The sequence below is a fragment of the Thermobia domestica genome, chromosome 8, assembly GCF_964235325.1.
Source record: "Thermobia domestica chromosome 8, izTheDome1.hap1.1, whole genome shotgun sequence".
In the NCBI taxonomy this organism is placed as follows: domain Eukaryota; kingdom Metazoa; phylum Arthropoda; class Insecta; order Zygentoma; family Lepismatidae; genus Thermobia; species Thermobia domestica.
In genome coordinates, this window is record NC_137461.1 from 117,996,246 (window position 1) to 118,021,989 (window position 25,744).

Sequence of the window (25,744 nt, forward strand, 5' to 3'; positions counted from 1 at the left end):
CGTTACGGTTTTTAACGCGCCTGCCCTATAAACACTTCTAATATTCCAAATCTCATGTCCATTTTCTTTTGCTGAGGTCGTGCCAGATTATCAGTCCCTGTCCGAGGCTTTTGTGGATATTTCTGAACAAGTGCTTTTTTTTACAAGATGAGGTTGTTAGCCTTACCCAAACCCCCAAGCTGGAGGGCCACTCCTAGTCGGCTGTCCGCGACTGCTTATTCAGTATATTCACAGCTAACCTCTATATCTAGAGGCCTTCTCCTCGATCCGCAACCTGAGCACGCGCCATGCCGTGATGAAATAATAATAATAATAATGCAAAGTAGGAATTTGGTTACATATTTTATATTTTATGAATTTTCTGATTGGATTTTAAGTCTTTTTGTTGAGTAATCAACACATTCCATTGTAGGGACTTTGGGGGAGATAAATATCATCCTGTTGCTTTTTGTTTATTTGCACGCTACACCAATCTTGGATAGCAATATCACCTTTCTATATCTATGGGAAGTACCGGTACCCTAAAGGTTTGATGATTGTAAGATATTAAGTGAATAAGTGATGAGAACTTTGCATATTAACAACATTTAAAGTATCAGGTTGTCGGAAAAGTCATGTTGTATTTCGGTAAAAAATGACAAATGGTGATTTGTGGATATACTAGAGTTATTCTGATCATGCAATAGCTATGTCATGAATAGCTAAATGATTAGCATTTTGTATATTAAAATTGTTCTTTGTTCGGTTTGTATTTACAGATTTGATCAGAGATGGCGTGGGTCAATGAAAACTTGACATAGGACCTACTGACCCACCTCCCACCATGACCCACTGTGACCCACAACCCACCGTGCCCCACTCTGACCCACCACCCACCATGAACTACTGACCCACCAAATCACATCGTTATCAACTCTGATACATGATCTACGGAATCTTCTCTACCGACTAAAGAGTAATAAAACCAGGTTATGAAATACTAACTAATCGGAGTTGGAATTCCTACGGTCAATCGCTCAAGCACCACTCTGTTACAATAATGGTGGATCTGATGTTTACGATATAAGATGGTAAAATGTTTGTCATGGGCAAAATTATGATGAATTTTAATTAAATTATCATGGTCTAATTAATTCCTTGTTGAATTATCCATACTTTTCTGTGAAAAAACGGATGAAATTTGAAAGTCCCAAACGAAGGTAAGTAGACAAACGTACAGAACCTTATATTACAACTTTTATGTCTCTTTTTCTTACAACTTTAAAGGTTGATTGCCCTATGCTTTAAACGCTCCATATTATAAACAAGTAACTATTCTATCAGGTCTTTTCTTCATTTTTTACTAAAAGACAAAAACACAGTGAACAAAGCTACGTGATAATATGTAAATAAACACACAATCATGTAACAGTTTCGACACAATAACTTGTCTTCATCAGACAGAAGGAGTGGAAGTGTGATGAAGACAGTTATTGTGTCGAAACTGTTAAATGATTGAGTGTTTGTTTACGTATTATCACACAGCCTTGCTTAGTGTGTTGTTGTGTTTTAATAATAAACAAGCTTCAGGAATTATTATAGTAAAAAGCGAATGGTAAGCATATATGGATGTGATGCGAAGAAGTGTATTTTTTGTTTCTCAACTTGTTTTTTAACTAATATCGATCGTTTTCGATTATTTTTACAAACTAACCCACTATCAATTTACCATATATAGAAAGTGCCACCCCTTCCCATAAAGGAGAATTTAAAAAAAATGCTACAAGGTGTTCTGTTCATTTTGATAGAAGAGTTAATATACTGAATTTCAGCTCCGTAAGTTTCACGGCTTGTGAGATATTAATTTTTTTCGAATACCCACTATCCCTTAGGATATTATTATAATGAAAGCAATATGATAATATCTCAGTTTGGATTAAGGACTAACTATATACCAAAATACATTTGATTTGATTGCATTTTGGCTGTGATGATTAGGCACATATACTTACATTCATTTTTTCTTATAATAATAATTTATATATTACAGTGATTTAAAAACGCATTTTTCCAGTAGTTAGCTCCTCTAAAACTCAAAGGATGTGTGTCTCGAAACCCAAGTAGTGGTATATGTCATATTGCTATTATTACAATTTCAAATATCAATATCCAAAAAATGCCTCAAGTTCTTTTTTCATTTAGAGATACTCACCTCAGATAAGTAAACAGAAACAAATGAAAAATCGAAATGGAGGCCTTGAAAGTAAACCGTAGACAAATTCATCAGTATTCAGTAGATTATTTTTAAATAACGCTCGACCCTACTCATAGGAGCTAAATACGCGGTTCTGGTTATTTGGAGTTATGTAACAATTAAGGAAATCTTTATAATTTGGAAGATTGATACTTCTGATGTATACTAACATGAAAAATATTCAATTTCTCTGGGTCTAATAGTTGAGACGACTTCCTTCACAGGTGATATGGCAACAACACAAAATTACGTCATCCGTATCAACCTTCATTCATGACTGTCTGGAAACGTAACGTGTTTGGACAAGAATTGATGAATACATAAGGGCTAAACACGTCCTTACTGCTGTATTGTGGGACAAAAATTAGTTTCAAGGAATTGTTTTGTAGCTGTGCACAAATTGCAAATAGTTATCGAACTTACAACTCTAGTCACGAGAATGATCCTATTTAAGATGCCACCTCACCTTTCTATCTAGAAGAAGGGCGGAACAAAATGTATTACTGTTATCAGCTAACAAATATTTATATTCCATTTCGTGTCAAAAATGATAATTCTATTTCTAAATCTATAAACATAATAGATTTAGAAATTAAGGATTAACTTAAAAATTAAGGATACAGACAGCACGTTTCATTCCGTACACTTGGTAATTAATTATCTTCAATCTGAAACAAAAACGACGGTTTTACCACTATTTTGTGGATTACATTCCCACAAAACACTACAAATTGTGGTGTCGGCCATTATGATGACGTCATAATTCCGAAACCCGATCCGATATTTTTTTGGGAATTCCTGTGAAACATTTACGAGTGAATGTGCTAAGCGTTCTCGGTAAATTTTGTTATTTTATTCGGAATATTTACGTTAACATGCAAATAAACTGAATTTGATTGTATTTTAAATTGCGTTTTCCTCCCACAATTCCACCCCCCGAAAAAAGGGGAAACGTACAGCAGAAAGTCGGGAACTTTTGATATGTCATTTAGTGACCTAATGAACGTTTTTGTGAAGAAAAAACTTGGCTTCTAATTTTTCCGAAGAAAAATGCTAAAGTTCCTGGACTATTTGTATCTAAGAAATATTTGTCTGAAGTTCTATAAGACGGTTCAGTGGCGAATGTAGGTAGGGCAAGTAGGGCAAGCCCAACAAACTAATAAAACAAATAACATTTAATGTATCAAAATATTTAAAAGTATAGTCAGAATTGTATTTTCCTTATTTAGTTACACAAGCGGAAATGCCAAATATATTTATTTTAAAGAACTTTCTTAGCTGTATTTCTAACACTATTTAGAGTTAAATTTATAAGCATGTATATGCACTGGCGCAAATCCCGGAGGGACGAGGGGGACATGTCCCCCCAATGTTGGACCTGAGGGGACTATCCCCCCCCCAATAATCTGACTTAAAAAGTGCTTTTTGGTATAAGTATGATGATTTGTATCCGACAGCCACAAAGGAATGTAAGATGAAATTGATTTTTCTTGGCTTTTCCATTTTTAAAAAAGAATCGTATTATGTAGTATTTCAAACTGAACTTCGTGCTGTAGTGGGTTTAGCAGTCTCATCAATATGTGTTAATTCCATCTCCGCAACTTGGGCACAAATTGCAATAAATGCCAGAGGAGGATATGCCCCTCTCCTCATCCTGAAAAGTTGTCTCAGCTGTAGGTACGGGCACAAATTTCGGGGAAATGGGGAGACATGTCCCCCCAACATTGGAACTGGAGGCTCTCCCAATAATCCGATTTACAAAGTGCTTTTTGCAGATAAGTGAGATGATTTGTGTCCGACTGCCACAAAGGAAAGTGAGATGAAATTTGTTTCTCTTGGCTTTCCCATTTTTAATGAAAATAAAGGCATGCGCCTCTGCGTGACGTAATCTGATATGAAATCTTATCTCAACCTCTCCCCTAGGCCAAAGCACACGAAGAGTATATAGACTATCCAATATCAGTAGGACTCATCTTCTCAGTAAATGCGCATTTAATCTATCAGCCTAGGCATTTACTCATGCTTCGTAAGCTAACTAACTCTATAGCCTACGGAACGCGGAGGTTCAGTGCCGCGTTCACAAAAGCTCTCCACTGACTTCTATCCTTACCCAAGTGGATCTAGTTTCTACTTTGTATTCCTATCTCTGCGAGATCCATCTTAATATTGTCTTCCCATCTGCGCCTAGCTCTTCCTAATGGTCGTTTTCCGACTGATCTTACCGCTAACACCTTGAAAGCGTTCCTACTTTCTTTCCATCCTGGCTACATGTTCTGCCCACCTAAGCCTCCTAGACTTGATGACCCTAACAATGTTTGGTAAGCCGTATAATTTATGTAGTTCCTCGTTATGAAGTTTCGGCCATTCCCCATTCCTGTTCCTTTTGGTTCAAATATTTCTCTCGGGATCTTGTTCTCAAATACTTTCAGTCTATGCTCTTCACTCAGTAAGCGACCATGTTTCGAAACCTTACAGAACAGATGATTATCGTCTTATATATTTTAAGCTTCAAATTCCTCGACAGAATTCACGACGACAAGAGATTTTGAACTGAATAATAACACGAATTCCCTGTTTTTAGTCGACATTTAATTTCTTCATGAATATGATTTTCCTCTGTTAATATTGATCCTAGATATTTGAAACTATCCACTTTATCAAAACTATTATTTAATATTTTAACGCATCCATAATTTACCGTATTACGGTCCCGACGCACTTCCATGTATTTAGTTTTCTCTGCATTTACTTCTAAACCCATGTCCCTGCAAGCGTTTAATAAGACCTCTGCATTTATTTCTATTTCTCTCCTATCATCCTCTATTAAATTTACATCATCAACGTACGCATAAGCTGGTGAACACCGTTCAGCTCTAGGCCCTGTTTGCTATCTTTGATTTTCCTGATAGCGTATGCCAAGACAAAGTTGAATAATAATGTCGACAACGCATCTCCTTGTTTCAGGCCATTCTTGACGTGAAAGCTCGTGGCTAAAAATTTTCCTACCCGGGCTTTACTTTGGGATTCATTTAAATATTCGTTAATTGATCTAATTAGCTTTCTCGGTATTCCAAGTTCTGTAAGAACGTTGTACAATGTTTCTCTCCTAACCGAGTTTTAAGCCGTTGTAAAATCAATAAATAGTTGATGTCCCGGGCTACTGTATTCCCACTTGTTTTCGAGTATTTGGCGAATGGTAAATATTTGGTCGATAGTTGATCGATTTCGTCTAAATCCACACTGATAATCTCCAATAATTTCATCTGCGTATTGGGGTCAATCTTGCTAATATAATGTTTGAAAGTATTTTATAGGATGTTGACAGAAGAGAGATGCTTCCATAATTATTACAGTCAGTTTTATCGCCTTTCTTGTGGATTGGAACAATGATTGATTCTTTCCACTCTTGTGGCAATTCTTCCTTGTTGTAGATAAGGAGAATGAGTTTGTGTATCTTGTTCCACAATTTTTTTGGCTCCAGCTAAAATTAACTCAGCCGGAATTTCGTTTACACTCGGAGATTTGTGTTTCTTTAATTTCTTTATAGCGATCGCCTTTCTTGTGGATTGGAACAATGATTGATTCTTTCCACTCTTGTGGCAATTCTTCCTTGTTGTAGATAAGGAGAATGAGTTTGTGTATCTTGTTCCACAATTTTTTTGGCTCCAGCTAAAATTAACTCAGCCGGAATTTCGTTTACACTCGGAGATTTGTGTTTCTTTAATTTCTTTATAGCGATTTCTACTTCTATTCGGTTGGGTTCTGGAATATGCAGTTCTGCGGTGTGTATCTTCCTTATCCGCGCACATTAGTTTTTGGCTGCGTGTTCAGCAAATTGTCAAAGAAATTTTCCATTTATTTAAAATGCTATCTGTATCAGTAACAACTACTCCATCAGCTTTCTTTAATATGAGCACGAGGTTGATAGACTTTCTTAAATTCGTTGATCCCTTTATACATGTCCCGAATGTTTTTATTTTTACTATTATCTTCAAGTTCCTAAATTTTAGTTTTCAGAAAATCGCGTTTCTTTGTTCTAAGAGTTTTGGAAGTTTCCCGTCTGATGTCTACGAAATTTTGTGTAGTTATTTCATTCGGATTTTGTAGCCAACGTAATTTTGCCTGTTTTCTCTTCTCTGCTAGTTCGAACCACGGTTTGTTCCTACGTATTTCCGCGTGTCCCAATTTTTCCTTTGAGAGAGGATGTTTCGTAAGCAAAGAAAAGAATTCAATTGCTGGAATTTCTCCATAATCTTAAGGTTACATCTGTTAAGTGAAGAGTATGACATGCGTCAGATTTCTGTAACGATTCTAGTAATGTTATTGAGATTATAATCATTTTGCTCAAAGAGTATTGTTACCTCGTACATAATTGATATTCTTTCTTCATAGGTTTTGGGAAGTCATTATTTATATTATTATATTATTATAAAACAATTTTAACGAGGATCTTTGTGGATGCCTAATTAGAAACATACGAATTATAAATATGCATGTATTCAGATTTCAGAATGTGTTCACGGCAGTGATTTGTAATACTGATATGTACTACAACTTAATCTACATCGCCTAATATATAATATACTCTACAACAATTGATCAGATTCATCTACCGTAATATGAGTTTCATCTCCCTTCTCTAGAATAAGCCTCAAATCTGCCCACCTCTCAATGTTGAAGACATCCAATGGCGTATTTAGGATTTTGTTTCGAGGGGCTATGCCCAACACAAGGAAGGAAGTGGCCAATTGCCCACCTGAATTTGAGAATTAAATATATTCTAATTTATGCATAAATTGAAGTTATAATTGCAAGAATTGTAGATCGATAAATCCTATATGATATGGTACAAAAATTTAGGAGTGAATCTAACCCTTTATTCTATTCATACAAGAAAAAGGAAGCATCCTCTTGGCCTTCCTAATTTCCCTGGTTAATTATTCCTCCGTTTTGATTTTCTTTAATTCAAACATTTCATTCTTTTAAAAATAACTAAACGATATAATTTTTCCTTTGGTATAATAACTAAAGTCCTGTCATGTTGATATCCGCGCAAGTTAGTGTGGAACACCAATTTCGCCTATCAATTCCTCTTAGTTTTGGTCTTACTGATGTTGGCCAACTTGAATTACACCTGACAACGGTCGATAAAGTATGACAGGCGAAATGAAAGTAGCAACGTCAAGAAAAAGAAACAGAAAATTAGAAAGGATGAAAGCAAGAACAATTAAGGACGCAGTTCTTACATAGAGTGAAATTTGACAAATACAATATTATTTCTGAACAAAGAGCATAAGAAAATATAAAGATCAGAAGAAGATAAGAAAGATCATAAGGAAAATCAATGACATTCTTAGAAAAGGTAGGAAGGATTATTGTTGTTCGTGGAATAAGAAAAAAATAACAAATTTTTTTAGGGGGGAGCTTGAGCCCGATAGCCTCCTAAATACGCCACTGAAGACAATTCTGCTCCCCTGATCCTTCACAGCATTGTTTTTTAACTTCATAAATATTTTGAACATCGCTTATTATATATATATATATATATATATATATATATATATATATATATATATATATATATATATATATATATATATATATATATATATGGGAACTTCTTACCCATCCCCCCAATGTTGAAGACAGATTTGCGCCGATGTGTATATGTAATAGTTTTTTGTTGTTGTTAAGAAAGTAGCCGGAAAGTTGTCTATTAGTTATGTTATTATTATTATTATTATTATTATTATTATTATTATTATTATTATTATTATTATTATTAATTATTATTATTATTATTAACAAATATTTACATGGAGAAAAGCACGCAAAGTGTATTTCTATTTTGCTGTACTACAAATATTTTGAAGTGTAGTTTATATTTTTTTCTGTCTGGAATTTGTGGCAGGGGGAGGGGAATTTCCTTCTTACTTGCTGTTTTCATTTTCTGCATGTTTGAAAATGGAGGGAGAGAAAAAGTAAGTGCATTTAACTGTTAAATTTCTTGGATAAGTGTTTGTTACTTGCATCGCCCACTTTAAACTAAGTACAATACTGCATTTAATTAATGCATCACGTGATAATGACTTCACTAGAAATGTTAATTGCTCAGAAGCAACTTCATTTGAATCAACGCAAGATATTTAATATTGTATTCTATGCAGTGGCATATTTAAGGGAGTGGCTTCCGGGCTTAAGCACTCACCGAAATTTTATCGCAAATCTTAATTGTTTTACGTTTATATATTGCTCAATTTTCACATTTCTAGGAATAAAGTTAGCAAAGTCCTTCCCGAAATAAAATCTTAAATACCCAACTGGTTTTATAAAATGGTAAACTCAACTAAAATTATCACAGAAATATTAAATATTATTATTTATTCTGTACGGTAGCGTTTGGTAAATTTATACATAGGCCTACAGTATATTTAATGTATCAGACTTATATTCTACAAGTTATTATGGACCAGGCCCCGTGTAGAATAAAAAGCAGCTACTCTGAATATCTCCTGAGAGTATATAACTAAATTAAAAAAAGTTATCACTAATAGAAATACATAATTCTACACAGAAACTTCTTACTGTGTGTTAAGGAAATAATTTTCAATACATTAGCATTGAAAGATGATTTCAACGCTAAAACTAAACTTCAGAGGCGAGCCTTCGCACCTTCTTAACAATGCGTGTAATCCCCAGCGATAATAATTTTGCTCCCTAAGTAGCAAAGCCCGTAAACCTGTCTAGAGAGCTGGTGAAGCTAAGACGGAAGGGTCTCCAAGTGTTTCCAACCAACCTACCGTGTATTATCGAAAAAACTGGAATGTTGAATAGGCTTTATTTTATAAGAAACTAAAGATAAAGAAAATACACGGTAGAAAACAGGGTAGGCCCTGCCTCAGAGCCTCATAGTACGCTTCGCCACTGGTTAAATTCCAACTTTTAGTCAGTAAGGAAATGTCCATTGCTGGATTGCTTTTGAGAAAATCGTCCGAATAAAACTAAGAGTAAATCTACCAAACAGCTTATACGATACTAGAGTAATGGGTCCAAATATCATCCCGGTGCTTAATTTGTCCTCTTCAGTTTAACATTATTGGCGGTAGGAGAGCTAGAGGTGCTGTCACGTTCAAAATTTGGCCCAGTTAGTTGAATAGTTTGGCTTATAGGTGAATGTTGTCCTACATCAGGACAGATATACATCGTACAACAAATTTTTTCGATATGTAGGAGACATAAAAGGTGAAAAGCCTTGAAATTTTAAATTTGATTTTTTTCACCATCATCATACTTTTATTAACCTATCGGTGGCCGAAAGTTAATAATAATAATAATAATAATAATAATAATAATAATAATAATAATAATAATAATAATAATAATAATAATAATAATAATAATAATAATAATAATAATAATAACTAACTAACTCAATGACCTATGGCACCCGGAGGTTCAATGCCGCGTTCACAAAAGCTCTCCACTGACTTCTATTCTTAGCTAACTGCATCCAGTTTCTACTTTGTATTCCAATCTCTGCGAGATCCATCTTAATATTGTCCTCCCATCTGCGCCTAGGTCTTCCTAATGGTCGTTTTCCTATTGGTCTTCCAGTCAAGACTTTGAAAGCGTATCTACTTTCTTCCATTCTAGCTATATGACCTGCCCACCTAAGCCTCCTAGACTTGACGACCCTAACAATGTTAGGTAAACCGTATAAATTATGTAGTTCCTCGTTATGAAGTTTCCGCCATTCCACATTCCCGTTCCTTTTGGGTCCGAATATTTTTCTCAGTATTTTGTTCTCAAATACTTTCAGTCTATGCTCTTCCCTCAGTGTAAGCGACCATGTTTCGCAACCATACAGAACAACAGCCATGATTATCGTTTTGTACATGGGCGTCTCTGGCGGGGGGGGACGAGGGGGACGCGTATCCCCCAATATTTTGAAGTACAAAATATTCAATATTTTATTCTAATTTAATTTATATACTGACGACAGAATAACATATAAATAATAATATTTATATTTATTTGGAATATACCTAGGTAATATTCAGGCTGTGAAACGATTATAACAGAGTTCTTGCTATACGTCACGGGATCCGTGAAGGTAAGCAGAAAGGTAAGAAATGGAATCGTGGATAATACACAGGTTGGACTAGGTTACCATTTAAGCCACTTTTTTTTATGTCCCCCCCCCCAAATTTTACATGCCAGAGACGCCAGTGGTTTTGTATATTTTAAGCTTCCTCGACAGAATTCGCGACGACAAGAGATTCTGAACCGAATAGTAACAAGAATTTTCTGCTTTTAGTCGACATTTAATTTCTTCGTGAATATGATTTTCTTCTGTTAATATTGATCCTAGATATTTGAAACTATCCACTTTATCAAAAGTATTATTTAATATTTTAACGCATCCATAATTTGCCGTATTACGGTCCCGACGCACTTCCATGTATTTAGTTTTCTCTACATTTACTTCTAAACCCATGTCCCTGCAACCCTTTAATATTATTATTATTATTATTATTATTATTATTATTATTATTAATAATAATAATAATAATAATAATAATAATAACGATAACGAGAGGAAGAATAAGACCAATCCGTTCCCAATTCGTTGAAGCTCGAGTGCAAATAGTTGCTGCTCAAATATCTAGATGGCAGTAGAGTAGCTTTCCAGGTTACTATCAAATATGCCATCTATACAGTTACAGAAGTATTACTAAAACATTACGGTAATCACAGGAGATCAAATTAGAGATGCAAAAACGCCAACTTTTTGAATCGATGGTTTTTTGCACATAAAAAGCCGGTTTTTTTGGGAAAAAAAACGAGAATTTTGGAAATTTTGGCTTTTTTCATTTTCACGATTTTTCTATTTAAATAGCTTTCTTATAGTATACTCTAAAGTTAAATAAGATTTCATGACCTAAATGCTATATTTCGCTCTGAAATTCACCATCATGATGGATGGAACACATATTTTGTGAATTAAAGTAAACATAAAGTACGTAGTGTTTGAGGGCAACTGTAGAAGATATTTAACTTTATTTTAACTTCTGAGTTAATAACATTTTTTTCTTTTCTACATCATTTCTTTTTAGTCGTCCGTGTTTCATTTCTTAGAGATTAGTAGGCTTACTCTAGCCTCTAGCACATAAGTTAAACTTTTGTTTTTCAATATATCCGTCAGAGCGTACCTTTGTTAGTATATCTGTCAAAGCGTACTTCCACATTCTTGTTATACTGTAGCTGTACAATGATTTAGCAATAATTTTTTGGATACAAACTTGAATACAGTTTTATAGAAATAATCATTATCGGATTCAGAAAAGTATTTTGGGAGGTGTTCCTCTGCTTACTGTTCGGTTTTTCTAAAATTTCCTAATTTTTATTTGAGAGTTTATGAGTACAAGCATAACTAATATTTCGTTTTGTTTGAACATTCAGCAATAACCTTCCGGATACAACTTTGAAGACCATTTTATACTGATAATCAGTGGCGGATTTAGAAAAGTATTTTGGGAGGGGTTTTTCTTATTAATGTTTAGTTTCTCTAAAAATATCTAATTTTTATTTGAGAAGAGCTTGAAGTTTATGAGTAACGGCATAACAAATATTTCGTTTGTTTTAGAAATTCTGTAATTTCGGGGTACAAGCTTCACCCGTAAAACGTCCCACCCTAACCCCCTTCGCAAATCCGTCACTGCTGGTAATTAGTAATAACGACGATTTATAAACGATAAGAAAGGAAGTCGGCCAGAACCCACAGTACACGCATTATCTCTGCATTCACAGATTCAATTAAATAAAGCTTTTGTCAAAATGGTCGAATGGGGGATTGAATCCCGGACTTCCCGATAGAAGTGCAAAAGCTAACCACTCACTCATGGTTGTTGTGCAGTTGTGCTTAACTTAAATATATTCTCTCTCTCTATGGCCTATGGAATCCGAAGGTTCAATGCCGCGTTCACAAAAGCTCTCCAGTGACTTCAATCCTTAGCCAACTGGATCAAGTTTTTACTTTGTATTCCTATTTCTGCGAGATCCATTTTAATATTGTCCTCCCATCAGCACCTAAGTCTTCCTAATGGACGTTTCCCGATTGGATTTCCAGTTACAACTTTGAAAGCGTTGCTACCTTCTTCCATTCTGGCTGCATGACCTGCCCACCTGAGCCCCTTAGACTTGATGACCGTAACGATGTTTGGTAAACCGTATAAATTATGCAGTTCTTCGTTATGAAGTTTCCCTCATTCCCGTTCCTCTTGGGTCCGAATATTCGTCTCAGGATTTTATTTTAAAATACTTTCAGTCTATGTTCTTCCCTCTGAGTAAGCGACCATGTTTCACAACCATAAAAAAACAGGCATGATTATCGTTTTATATATTTTAAGCTTCAAATTCCTCGACAGAATTCGCGACGACAAGAGATTTTGAACCGAATTAGTGGCGGCCGGTGGATTGTGGTTTCGGTTGTTGCAGTACGAACGATAAGAGACAGAAGATATAAAGTTGACTCATTGACTAATTAGCATAACTTTACATGCAAATGCTATGTGACATGTTAAATTAAATAAAATTCTGTTTTTAAAAATAAAAAATACAGAACATTTTATCCGATTAATCACCTTAATTAATTAGTAAGTTCATTCTCCTCTCTTTGTTTGGAGCAAATCTGTCTAATACGAGGGCTATCCAGAAAGTAGATTACGTTTTCGTCTGTGTCCGCTAGGGGCGGGGCTAGCGCGGCCATCTTGGGGTCAGAGCGTTGCGCAGCTCAGTCGGCATCTAGCCGTGCTAGTGAGAGGTTCGTGCTGTGCTCCGTTAAGATACTGTGACGGTTTGAAATGTCTGCGTTAATTGAAAATCCCGCGAGCTGCGAGGTGCGTGCAGTAATAAGGTTTCTGACAGCAAAAAACTGTAAACCGATAGAAATCTATCGGCAGCTGTGTGAAGTGTATGGGGACAACATTATCACTGAAGGTGGAGTGCGACAGTGGGTCATAAGATTTAAAAATGGCCGAACCAATGTTCACGACGAAGATCGAAGTGGGAGACCCAGCAAAGTGACTGCCGAACTTGTCGAAAAAGTCGATGTTAAAGTCCGTGAAAATCGAAAGTTCACAATAACGGAACTTTCTTTGAGTTTTCCACAAATTTCGCGAAGTTTGTTGCACGAAATCATCAGCGAAAAGCTTGGTTACCACAAGTTTTGTGCAAGATGGATTCCAAAAATCTTGACAGAGGACCACAAAAATCAGCGAATGGCTGCAGCGTTGCACTTTTTGGACGCCTACAATAAGGATGGTGACTCTTTACTCGATCGCATCGTTACTGGTGACGAAACATGGGTGAAACACGTGAACTGTGAAACGAAATTGCAATCAATGCAGTGGGGGCACACAGGTTCTCCCCAAAAACCCAAGAAATGCATGCAAACAATGTCGGCAAGGAAGATGATGGCGACTGTTTTTTGGGACAGAAAAGGTGTGATTTTGGTGGACTTCCTGGAAAGAGGCACTACAATAAACGCTCAAAGGTATTGCCAAACTCTGCAAAACCTCAGAAGAGCAATTCAAAACAAGCGCAGAGGAATGTTGAGCTCTAAGATCTTGTTGATTCACGACAACGCCCGGCCCCACACGGCAAATGTCACGCGTGAAGTTCTTGAATCTTTTCAGTGGGAGTTGTTTCCTCATCCGCCGTACAGTCCCGACCTGGCACCGAGCGACTTCCACCTATTCCCAGCAATGAAGAAGTGGCTGGCTATGCAGCGTTTTGATGACGACGAACAGCTGCAAGAAGAGGTAACGAAGTGGTTGAAGTCGCAGGCGGCCGAATTTTTCGACGAAGGAATCTCCAAGCTCGTACATCGCTACGATAAATGCCTTAATTTGAATGGTGACTATGTCGAAAAGTAGTATTTGTGTGTGGCTTTCATCTGTATATAATAAAATTTGTTTCCTATACTTTGTTGATTTTTTATTCCAAAACGTAATCTACTTTCTGGATAGCCCTCGTATATGCTGAACAGTTGAACTCTGGTATTCTTATTGTCAGGTCTTTTTCGATGGAAAGCATAACCAATGGTGATAACCTTTCTTGGGACATTCAATTCCTTGAAAGTGTCAACTCTTTCTCATGTGGAAAAAAACTTTTCGTCTTTTGCTGACGCCATAGGTACAGTTAATATTAATTTCAGAAGCATTGTAGATTGACTAAATATTTTTTTAGATTATTGCGAACGATTCATTCTAGCAAACTCACATTCACTCTGACAGTGATCCGAATTCCTCTTCAGGGTTGACTGAAGAGAGTTCGTAGCAGAGATTAGTGTTATAAAGAAATGTACATTGAACACACTTTATTCAAAGTTTATCCAGGAAAATTTAAAATAAATTGAGGAAATGTATCTGGTACAAACAACACTACTGCCATAAGATATCCTGTAAATTTAAACTGGATTTTTTTTTCGAACACTCTCCTGAATTGCCCTTTGCTTGTTTTGTCTAAGCCTTAATTGCAAATTTTTCCTCAGTTGAAAGCTGGTCAATGTTTCTTGTAAGTTATTTACGGAAGTTATGGTATACAATTCATTCAGAATTTGTAGGTTATTTACAGAATTAAAGCACACACAATAAAATTAAACCTAATTATTAAAAACCAAACCAGCTGATACAAAAGAGGTACTGGTATATGAATTCCGAATGTTACATATTCATACATCAACACACACACACACACATGTGCGTAAAAAAAAAAAACTACATTCCAAATCATCCATCTTGGTTGTTACGCAATGCAAGATGAACACAATATACTTCCACATGAGGCGAAACAACAATTACCAATGTGATATATTCTGGAAAGGAAACCTCGAAACCCGCCACATGAAGGATCAGCATGTTAAAGAAGCCAAAAATCAAAGAACATCAAAACAAACAGCCCTGCCAGTTCTACACCCAGAAATGTTAACTGGGAGGGGTCCAAAGTATTTGAGGGAGGTCCAATACGTCTACATAATATGGAACCTGTCCTATACTGCATCCAAAAAGACGATAAGTAATTCTTATTTACTGTCACCAATATTTTTAGAAAAAATGATAAAACGATTATTTTTATAAGAAGAGTACATGATGAGGCGTAAAATAAAATATTTAGCCTACATCAATCGTTTCTATGTTAATCAAGTATAGTTCGTTAAGAAAGTCTACAAATGTTAGTCAAGTTTCGAAATTTTTGGGAGGTCCGGACCCAGTAGACTCCCCTCGTAACTACGCCCCTGAGCATTGCTAACTAGTCTCAAATTCAATGTGGCGTTCCCCATCAAACAGTTTTATGTGGAAATTATCAAGAGTATAAAATATACTTATTTTATAAAAGAAATATGTTTATACTAAAATACTATCCACAGAGGGAGGGGAGTGATTCTACATACTGACTTATTAATATTTGATTCACAAATAACTGTAGAAGAAGCCTTCATTATCAATATAAGCTAAGAATTAACTTGTAAATGCGGGCTTACTTTCATTTGATTTCTGCTCTACTAGATATTTTCTTAATTTATAATTAAGAAACTAAGATTAATAACTTATTTTATAATTCTGCAATTACTTTGTCATTATATTGATTTGCTTCATTATGGTCCCGTAATTTAAAATTATATGAATGCATAAAAACAAATTCCATTTGTTAATTGCTAGTGAAAGAAAATTCAGAAATCTTATTTAGCGCGAAAAACCTTCTCCTTCACTGGATACCGTGCTGCGTTGCAGAAGCACTGCAACGACCAGTCCCTTTAACTTCTGAGATAGGAGACTTAACATTTGCTCCAATTGCCGCGCTGAAGGAATCTGGTCGTTGTATGCTCGCTGCAACACAATATAAATTAGAGACTCTATGACGGACTATTTTTCGCTTTTTAAAACGGATTAACGGAACGGACAGTTACAGAAGTAAAAAAATATGTTACTTAAAGTGTATATGTGCAACTATTAAAAAGTATTTTTTCTGTTCTTTACTACTATTGATGATAATATTTTTTTCTTGAAATACTTTGGTCGTTGCGCAACGCTGCAACACTAACATTAGCTGCCACTGAACCGAATAGTAACACGAAATTCCTTGCTTTCAGTCGACATTTAATTTCTTCGTGAATATGATTTTCGTATGTTAACATTGATCCTAGATATTTGAAACTATCCACTTTATAAAAAGTATTATTTAACCCATTAACGCCGAAATTATTTTTTGTTTTTATTTTCGGTGAAATTTGTAATTTTGAGTTATTTAGGTGTAAAGACCATTTACTAGAAATTTTGAGTTCGTGACGTAAGCGGTTTTGTTGGGTTGCCCCGTGATCATATGAACACGCTAGGCGTTTAAGTACTTTCGTATATCATGATTAAGTGGATGCCCTGTTAAATTATTAACACATATGGAGAAGAAAAGAGACATTTATTGTCTTAGAAATTGTTACACTTTAGAAGACAAAAAAAACACAATATTTGGACTATGGAAATGTCAGGTTATGGAGCCCAATATTTATGGGACTTTATGGAAATCGAAAAAAAAAGTTGGTAGGCGCACAAACCCATGATACATTTGAAACATTTCGTAGGTACTGTGTTTGAACACAGTGTGCTTGCACAACGTTTACGCTTAAACCGAACCACTAAGTGGTTTCTCCCATACAGACAAACGTCATCCCTTACATGGTGTTGTTGACTGCTGGACTCAGAAATGGCTGGAAGCCCTGCATCTAATAGGATGGTTTTATAATTTTGCAAATAAGTTTGTACAATATATCTTGCAAATTCTAAGTGTGAGATGCCTATTCTGGCTTTTCTCAACATTAGCCATGCGATTCGTGCAATACATCAATCATCCAAGTGAGAGGCGCCCACCACCACTTCTTGGACTTGATTCTAATTCTATAATATGAGATATCCTGGTCCATTTGATCAATAAGTTTCATGTGCTTGCTAATATTCTCCGAATTCATACGAACGAGTACTTTCTGTTTTGATTTTGGAAATTTTGCTCGACATTAAAAACAGGCTGAACCCCGTTACACGTAACGCAGTTGTAACGACAGAGTTGTCACATCATCTTCACCAAGTCGAGTATATCTGTAAAAACTACTTCAGCATGACTGGTAAGTTGGCGTCCTGTAAGGTTGTCCATTTCCATGCCCCTTTCCCGAATCTTCATCCGAAAAGATGTTATGTCTCGGAGGTTCAGCATGTCTTGCATGTCATGCATGTCATCCGACTCTAAAATATCAAGAATTTGTTGAAGTGAAAGACCTCTGTATCTAAAGGGAAAACCATACAATTACTAGTAACAGGAGTTGCAAAAGTCATTTCAAATAATAATAATAATAATAATAATAATAATAATAATAATAATAATAATAATAATAATAATAATAATAATAATAATAATAATAATAATAATAATAAATTAAAAAGAATAGAGTAAGTCAACTGAAAGCATGTACAAACTGTTCTAAATTGATATACCTGCAAAATTTTACTGTATTATTGACACCTATACGTACGTACGTAAGAGAGAAGAAGCTACTTAAACGCCTTGCGTGTTCATATGATCACACTGATGGAAAACGTCAATAACCATGACCCAACTATTTTCAGATGAGTGAAATGTATTCTGTAACAACTTTTGACATCTCTAAAACGTAAACCAGCAGAAAATAATTTGAAAGGATAAAATATAAGATTGTTTTTTAATACTTACTGAGAGGACGATGCCATTTTTCTTGTATTTCTGGCGCGTTCCGGATATCTGTACCTCTAGGTTACATTCACGTCGCAATGTGGAATTTGTTTTGTCTGAATATCGTTAACAGAACCTTCTCCTAGTAGTCAACACACAAAGCGTAAAGAAACTACTGAAAGTATGCTATACAAGGCTTATTTTCATAAATACTAACTGTTGTGATCATATGATCACGCACGGCGCTAATGGGTAACGCATCCATAATTTACCGTATTACGATCCCGGTGAACTTCCATGCATTTAGTTTTCTCTACATTTACTTCTAAACCAATGTCGCTGCAAGCGTTTAATAAAGACTCTGCATTTCTTTCTATTGTTCTCCTATCATCCTCTATTAAATTTACATCATCATCGTACGCATAACCTGGTGAATACAATTCAGCTCTAAGGCCTGATTAATCTTTAATTTTCCTTATAGCGTACTTCGGAACAAAGCTGAACAATAATGGCGATATCGCATCTCCTTGTTTCAGGCTATTCTCGACGTGGAAGCTCATGGACAAGAATTTTTCTGCTCGGACTTTACTCTGGGATTCATTTAAACACATTTTAATTAATCTAACTAGCTTTTTTCATTATTCCGAATTCTGTAAGAATGTTGTGCAATGTTTCCCTCCTATCCGAGTCGTAAGCCTTTTTAAAAGCAATAAACAGCTGATGTACTGGGTAATATATTCCCATTTCTTTTCGAGCATTTATCGAATAGTAAATATCTGGTCGATAGTTGATCGATTTCCCTAAATCCACACTAATAATCTCAAATAATTACATCTGCGTATGGAATCAATCTTGTTAATAGAATGTTAAAAGAAATACCTCGATAATTATTACATTAAGTTTTGTCGCCTTTCTTGTGAATTGAAACAGTGTTTGATTCTTTCCACTCTTCTTAAATGTATTCCATAGTTTTTATCTTTTTTAATAATAAAAAGTTTCGTAATGATATGTTGAATTCCTGTCGTTAAAAATTCAGAAACCTTCAGAACCGGGTAAACCGTGATGGTGGTTATAAGTCTATGAAACCGCACAATCAGATGAACAGTCTATTACGCATATGATCCATTAACAGAAAATTTGATACTTTCGCGATTCTGAGCAAGCTTAAGGAACAGTCAGTGCATTATAGAATTCGGAATTTTACCGATTGTGCATATTCCAAGCACCTGATAGGTGGTAACATTATTACGTATGTGATCAATGAATGAAAAATTTGTTCGAAATATTCATACAGTGTATATGAAAGTTAAAACTTAAAAATCTGAAGAATGTACAGAACCACCCGAAACGAAGCTCTCAATGGGCAGCTTTTAAAATGATCATATAAATGTATTTCTCTCATGTTTTATTTTTTGTTTCAAAAAGAGGGTGTGTGTTATTTTGAAGTAAAAATACTACATACAATTTTGCTAGTTATTTGTGTACCTTTTATATATATTGGTTAATCCTTTGGAACTCATAATGTAAATATGTTAAGAATTTTTAAAAAAAATCTTTTCGAAATTCATGGTTTATTTTAGAGGTTCTATATTAATATCTGCATCAACCACTAATCAAATGAGTTCTTGTGCTGTAGAGAAGCGAAACAAAGTCTGCTTTATCGATTTAAAACCAAAATTTTGAAAAAAGCCTAAAATTTCCGAAGCAAAAAAGCGAAGCAGAAAAAAACGAGTTTTTTTTTTTTAAAAAAAAGCCGGTTTTTTCCGAGCCCTTTCATCTCTAGATCAAATAGATTGCTAACGCTAAATATGTAAACAAACGAATAAGCAAACATAAAATAAAATAATATTTTAAACATAAAAATAAATTTCATTCAAAAGTACACAAAAGATAAAAAAGTGTAAGAAAAGAAGTTTTAAAAGAGTTGGCTCCTAAATAGTAATGTTCATTCAGGGCTGTAACTTTGTGGGGGACAGGGGGCAACTGCCCCCCCTCCCCAGGGAAGCTTCCCGCCTTTCGAGACGGGCCCATTTTAAGGCAAAATTTTCTTACTACATATACGATACGAACATGAAATTATAAATGAAGCATCAAACAGGTTCACTATATTACATAAACAAAACAGCACACGAAAGGTAAATAAAACAAAAATGAGTCGTGGGCCTGTTTCAGTAAAAAATGTCTACTATTAGGATCCCTAGAAATAATATTTATTCGTATGTCTCTGAGATTTTTCAAATTGTCCCCTTAATTAATTTGCAATGTATGGAACGGGCCCAGTGGGTTAACTAACTGTCCCGCATACCTTCCCGTGCGGGAAGACCCACAGGCTCCGGGGGACCCACAAAGAGTAAGAGAAAGATGGAAAGAGGGAAACCCAAAAATTAGAAAAAATAACTTTTTCTATTGGTCCAAATACGTGTATTAATGCTTGCCCCCCAGAAAAAATCTAAGTTACGACGCTGTGTCCATTTCATGTTTTCCTAAGAATGGTGTTAATTTAGATTGGATTAAGTTATTCTTTCAGGATGCTCCACGACTTAATGGCTAATGGTATTCCTTGAGGGAGAAGTTCTTAATCTTTCTTGACTAACAACACGCTGTACTGAACCCCCATAGCATTGCAACATTATTTGTTTGATTTATTATTATTAACAAGGAAGTTTCGTTTCACTGTGTGAAATTATGATAGGCTTTCAAACTATGAGATTTTAATATTCAAACATCAATTAGTAGTACTATGTCTGTAACTCTTAATTGCAATAGAGAAATAAGCTCTACAATGTAGTCTCCAAATAATGTACCTTCCCAATAAGTACCAAGAAAAGTAATTAAGAAAGATATATGGATATTTATTTCTGGATATATGGATATTTATCCATATATATGGAAAGATATATGGATATTTAATAACATTCCATCTAATAACGGGTGGAGTGTCATTCCTTCGTATCTGGGTCATTCACCACTAGTAAACAAACACGGCTAATATGAAAAGTTCCTTATTCCCTATTATATAACATTTGATGACAGAAATATTTTCAATAATAATACTAATATCACCTATAGACATGTTTCTACCATAAATATTCGATATTGTTGGACTTTACCTTTCATTGCAATACGACAAAAACACGAAAAAGATTTAAAAAATAATAAAAGTAAAAAAAGCTAGTGCAATCTCTTTTGTCATTATGAACCTGCATCGAGATGTTACTTAAATAGGCCAGTTCCTTCTCCAGCGAAATGTAGTGCAACCAGCATGAGCACATCCTTCTTCGAGATACTCCAGTTCCAGATGCTGTTTCCAGTCTCTATAAAGGTCATCTTCCAAATGTTTCTGTACCAGCCTTCACCTTACGCTTCTGTTCTCTCCAGCGCCTCTCATTTGGAGATCTAGCCATCTTTCTCCAGAGCCAGAGCATCTAATGGTCAACTAGTCCTTGCAGTTATGTCCAGCTTCTACTTTAGTTGTTCAAGGATCATCACCACATCAACCAGCATTTTCTTCTGTTACTGTTTCACCACAGATACACCGTCACTTTCATCACTTAGCAACACAGGTTGTTCCTAAGTATGACAGCTTCCGGCTCCAGTGGTTGCCGAAATGTTTAAGAGCCACAGCTGTTCCATCATCACGAAGGTCCAGGGTTCGATTCCAGAACTTGGAAAACCCATCACCGCAGCTTTAGCTCGCCTCCAGTCCACACGAAGGACACATAGACGCCAAACTGTTCATCCACCATCGAGCGTCCTTGGTTCGGCCAGGACATCATTACTTAGCAGCTCCAAGCATAAAATGATGCCACGACGCCACAGCAAATGCGTAGCTGTTCATCATCCTTCTCCAGAGTCCCACCTACGTATCAAGAAGAGGACTATCTACCTTAACCGTCATAGGTTGTCTACTTCAGTCGCAGCTCTCGGCCACTGCATTTACAGAGTCCTAGTTGTAGATCATGTCATCGATTTCAGCCAGTCTTCACTTCGACTTCTGTTGGGTGAGTAGGAATATTCCTCGTTCATCGATGGCCACGATGAGGACAATTTGAAGACCCTGCTTTTCACCTCCAAGTGTTCAAAGTGAGACTACAATCATTCAAGTGAACATTATATTCACTCCTCCCCCCCTCAGTGTCTTCACAGTGCTTAGTGTTTGTCAGTGCATTCAGCGTCTACACGAACTATGAATAAAACTAATTATTCAGTGTTTACACGAACTAGGAATTAAAAAAAACTAATGACATACACTAAAAGTATTGTTCAGGAATTTTTCTTTCAGTTGGTGGGGTAATGTAATGGAACCATGAAATAAGAATTTAAAAAATATCATTTTTATTCATAAAAATGATAATGGCAATTCGGTAGGTGAAAATGGAACGAAGTTTTTTGTAACAGTGCATAACATTATTTTTAAAAATCACAAGGACAGTATTTGTAATCAAAAAATCATTGGAAGCAGAAGCAAAATAGTCAAGAATCATCTGTAGTCAAATAACAATCCTGTCAATAGTAATTAACAATTCGGATAAAATCACAAAACAGATGAAAGCAAACCTCAGGTAAATTAAAGTTCAAAAATACTTATTTTTACATCATTAGATAACAACAATATTTTTCAGAAAATGTAATTAGAACTTTCTTAATATTTTGTAAATTTTTACATTGGCTTTTGGCAAAGTAAAGAGGAAAAATAATAAGGAAACAGGGACAATAGTCCATATAAAATGACCAAGTTTGCAACTGTAACCATTTTCTCTCCGCATCCTCACAACCCACCCAAGACAAATTGAATAAATCCAAAATGTATTAGAAAACACGTTGTAAGGCCGAAGAGATAAAACAGCCACAAAGCTGGATGAGTAGAAAGCCTTCTCAAGTAGTCGAATTTGGTTTCTGGCACTAAACGAAATACATATACACAGGGACGTACGGAAGGGGGGGGACACGGGGGTCCGGACCCCCCCCCGAAATTTCGACTTTTTAAAAATTTAGCCTAATTTTAGGGGCAATTTTAGCAATTTTAATATAAAATAGCTTCATTTTTAGTTTGAACCCCCCCCGAAATAAATTCTTGGGTACGTTACTGCATTCTATAAATGCTATTAGGGGGTTATGCTGCTGGCTTTAGAAATGTCAAAAGTCAGTAATTAACAATTGTAAATATATTTTTTATTAACAAAAATAACTAACAAGAAAATAAACGTAGCTACGAAATTATTTCAATTTAGTCCAACACTTGTCAACTCTTACTTGTATATGCAATATTTTTGAGTCCAATATTACCTTGACATACCACGAGGACACAATAGTCCTTTTAGCAAAAAAGGCGTCAACCTTAAGTTTTTTTTTGTTTTTTTTAAAAGTGACAAATAATTATGATCATTATATCTCAAAATGTATGAAACACAACATTCGTAAGATTCTCTGTTATATATAGTAACTTATCTGCAATGTATTGCTATCAGGACTCAATTATACTTTCACAGAAATAGAAAAACTTTAGCATACTAAAAGCATGGGAGTTCACTCACCAGGCAATTACGTCAACTGAAGTATCTGGCAATTTTACATGACGGGCCAGCAAATTCCCAGCACGCTTCAGTTGATGACAAATAAGAAATTAAATTCGGAAACCAAAAATACACTGCCGTAAAATAAAAATAATAACCAGAGTAACGGAACACAATAATAATAATAATAATAATAATAATAATAATAATAATAATAATAATAATAATAATACATTATTAATACACTACCAGGTGTAGATCCTTATTCCCATTTATCGTGTTTTTTTGACTTTCCAATGTCTTGCAGGTGGTTGGAAATGGTCATAGGTGTTACACCTAAGTCTTGTGCAAGCTCTCGAACAGTTGTGCGTGGATTGGCCTCGACTAAGGCTCTCAGTTGGTCGTTGTCAACAGCGAATGGCCGACCACTGCGCTCGTTATCTTCCAGGCTCTCGTTACCGCCGCGGAATTTCTTGAACCACCATTGTGCAGTACGTTCGTTAGTGGTTCCTGGGCCAAACGTATCGTTGATGTCACGAGCTGTCTGGACAGCTTTTTGGCCTAGCTTGAACTGGAACAAGAAAATCGTGCGAATTTGCCTCTTGTCCATGCTATATTTGAAGTCTTGAAAGAAAATAAAAAAGAGTACTTTAAAACAAAACCAATACAACGAATAGATAGAGCGAAAAACGCGCTTTAAACTTATATATATATAGCTTTAAATATTATAACGACACTTGAGTTGAAAATACATCATTGAAAAAAGAAGTAACAAAAACCGCAAGAACTTTCTTTACAGCCTGATACAAGAACCTTAAACCGGTATTTTCCTGGTGAAAAAGTGATGAATGGTAAGCCTATTACCGACCAACGATTTCTATGATTGTAATATCAAAAGGTTTCTTTAGCATTAAGTTTAAATGGTCTATATAACGTATTTATTTGACTACAACTATTGATTAAATTTAATTTGTTTCTGTGTTTTAATTTAAAATTAATTCTAACGCTTAGTGGTCTCAGTCCAGGATATTGGTCGCAATCTTCTCGTTGGTTTATATAACGTATATGTTTGACTACAACTATTGATTTAGTTCAATTTATTTCTGTGTTTTTATTTAAAATTAATTCTAACGCTTAGTGGTCTCAGTCCAGGATATTGGTCGTAATCTTCTCGTTGGTTTATATAACGTATATGTTTGACTACAACTATTGATTTAGTTCAATTTGTTTCTGTGTTTTAATTTAAAATTAATTCTAACGCTTAGTGGTCTCAGTCCAGGATATTGGTCGCAATCTTCTCGTTGGTTTATATAACGTATATGTTTGACTACAACTATTGATTTAGTTCAATTTATTTCTGTGTTTTTATTTAAAATTAATTCTAACGCTTAGTGGTCTCAGTCCAGGATATTGGTCGTAATCTTCTCGTAATAACTGTATTTCAAGAAAATTATAAAATGAAACTTTGCAGTTATTACGACTCTCAGATATTCCATATTGAAAGGGCTCGGACTAATAGAAGACTAGTAGAAACTCTGTAACAAATTAGAAATGTTATTATATTTATATTGTGAAATATTATACTTCTAATTACCCAACGTCAGTTATTAGTCAATATCTTACGCAAAAATATAAAGCTTTTTCATTTGTTAATTTAGTGTTAAATGAATATAATATTAATACAGATATTATGAGGAAATTTTGAACAACGCTTAGGGTAATTTGGAGAAATCATTAACACAACAGCAAGAAAAAAAGAAAAAAAGAAAATTTCGGCTTTTTAAATATATATCATGCTTCTTTAAAATGAAAAGTATCTGTAGGACGCGTATATGCGACTATAATCAAGGTTTTGTTCCCAAACGTGGTGTCAATGTGGAAATTGTTGCTCACAAGAGGAGATTTGAGTCTGTCTCATCTCAGAAAATATCCTAAAAGTGTTGACTCGACTCAAAAAGTATATATATATATATATATATATATATATATATATATATATATATATATATATATATATATATAGGCCTATATATATAATTTTGCTCATACCTGTATATTTGAGCACTCTTTCTCCCCTTAGGATACGCCTATAAATCAAAATGAAATGAGAAAAAACAAACTCGACTCAAGTCACAGATTAATTTTAAACTTTTAAACTATTTTCTCACTTTGGTTATTTTTAAAATAAAAAAATAGGAAAGTAAAATATTGCACAATTTGATATTTTTCTTCTCCTCAAAAT

The 25,744-nt window shown here is 35.0% G+C and overlaps 1 pseudogene; it reads right to left on the reverse strand.

Moving 5' to 3' along the window:
* Positions 1 to 23,764: 23,764 nt before the first annotated feature.
* On the reverse strand, positions 23,765 to 24,112 carry LOC145692268 (histone-lysine N-methyltransferase SETMAR pseudogene; annotated as a pseudogene).
* Positions 24,113 to 25,744: the final 1,632 nt, after the last annotated feature.